The following is a 2,369-nucleotide window of genomic DNA, read 5'->3' on the forward strand; positions in this document are numbered from 1 at the left end:
ACGAAGGAATCTCACACTCAACAGGAAGGGTGGCCTCCAGTCCATAAACAAGCTGAAAAGGGGTGAAACCGGTGGCGTCCTTCACAGAGGTCCGATAGGCCCACAAGGCGGGGAACAGCATCAGATGCCAATTAGACTTGTGTGTACCAACGGTACGTTGGAGCATTGTGATCAAAACTTTGTTCACGGCTTCAACTTGGCCATTGGATTGAGGGTAGTACGGCGTCGAACTATCTTGACGCAAGCCTAGTTGGGTCGTTAGTTCCGTCATCATGTGATTACGGAAATGTTTTCCATGATCCGTGACGATAGCCTGAGGGACCCCAAACCGAGTAATGACATGATTAAACAAAAACTGTGCCGCTGTGTAACCGTCTTCGTTCAATGTAGGCATCGCTTCGGCCCATTTGGTGAAATAATCCACGGCAACGATGATATACCCATGCCCCCCGGCCGAACGAGGGTTACAGGATGTATAATCGATGCCCCATTTGGCAAATGGACCTACGGTAACAACAGGGTGCAGCGGTGCAGGGGGTGCACGCATTGTCCTGTGGTAGATCTGGCATTCATGACATGCACGGACGGCAAGGATGCAGTCCTTGAAGATAGAAGGCCAGAAATAACCAGCACGGAGAATTTTCTGGGCGGTGGCATATCCGGACATGTGGCCGCCACAAGCACCGGAGTGGCAATCATTCAATACCCGCTCAGCCTCCTCGAGAGTCAAACATCGGCGGAGAACAGAATCAGCGCCGAAGCGGTACAGGGTATCGCCAATGATGCGATAGGGTTGAGATTGATGACGAATCCTCCGTCGAGCGTCTTTCGATACATTGGGACGGAAGGAAGACGTCTGCAAATATACGATGATGTCCCCATACCAAGGGTCGAGGGTACTGATTAGAAACAACGTTTCATCCGGGATATGCTCTTCCGAACGAGATGGTGCAGAAGGAGATGGCAAAGAACAGAGCAGTTCTGCAAAGACCAGAGACTTCTTAGACTTGGCAGCAGTAAATTCCAAGTCAAACTCCTGTAGGATTACGATCCATTTCGATTACTTGTCCCCCAGCAGCTGACGCGACAAGATATACGTCATGGGGTTGCAGTCAGAAATCACGGTCGTGGTGCGCAACAGGATATAGTGCCGGAAACGTTGGACGACACAGACAGCTACCAATGCCAACTTCTCGACATAGGCGTAGCGAGTTTCCGTATCCAAGAGGTTGCGGCTAAGGTAATAGATAACGTGCTCATTTCCATCATCATCATCCTGCACCAGAACCATGCCGATGGTGGTGTCAGCGGCAGCTAGATAGAGAGTATAATCACGGTGGTAGTTCGGAGGTCTTAAGAGTGGAGCCGAGACAAGGAGGTCCTTGAGTCGCTCAAAAGACTCCTGAGCGATGGCATCCCAACGAAAGGGTGTGTCTCGCTTCAATAACCGTGTGAAACCCTTAGCCACCTCGGCATAATTCGGAATGAATCGTCTAAGAAAATTCGCTTTGCCCTGCAAGCTCTGCAATTGCTGCAAAGAGGCAGGGGGAGGAAGATTTAGGATGGCCTCAACTTTGAGGGGATCCAGACGGATGCCTTCTCGAGAGACGATGAACCCGAGTAGTCGGCCTGATTCTACGCAGAAGACACACTTATGAGGATTGAGCCTAATGCGGTAGTGTCGACAGCGGAGAAAAATTTCGCGAAGATGAGAGGGATGGTCCTGACGCTTGGCTGAATGAGCTGGGAGGTCATCCAGGTACGGCTGTACAATGTGACGAATGTCATGAAAGGCATAAGACATTGCACGTTGAAACGTAGCGCGGGAATTCTTTAAACCGAAAGGGAGCTTCTTATAGCCAAAAGTGCCCCAAGGACAAATAAAAGCCATCTTATGTTGATCTGTTGGTGCAATGGTGATCTGGTTGTAGCCAGAGAAGCCGTCCATAAACGAGTAAATTTCGCTTCCTGCACACTCATCAATAAGCTGATCGATGAAGGGTGTAGGGAAGTTATCCTTTGGACAGGCATGATTGATATCACGGTAATCAACACAGACTCGGATAGTACCCTGTTTTTTATTCACAGGGACTATATTAGAAACCCAATCCATAAGTGGAATGGGGTAAATAAAACTGGCCTTGAGAAGCTTTTCGACCTCTGCTTTGATAGCTGCGGCCTTTCGGGGGTGCACAGGGCGTAAGCGCTGACGAACATGCTTAGCACCTGGATACATAGGTATTTCGTGCACCACTATACTAGGGTCGATGCCGGGCATTTCCTCATAGGACCATGCGAAGACATCACAAAATTCACGAAATAGAGCAGTGTAGAGTTGAACTTCCTCTAGAGTGCAAGTGACTCCGATA

This window comes from Pinus tabuliformis, chromosome 6 (genome assembly GCF_031772625.1).
Source record: "Pinus tabuliformis cultivar Carrire ecotype Pingquan chromosome 6, CPIR1, whole genome shotgun sequence".
In the NCBI taxonomy this organism is placed as follows: Eukaryota; Viridiplantae; Streptophyta; class Pinopsida; order Pinales; family Pinaceae; genus Pinus; species Pinus tabuliformis.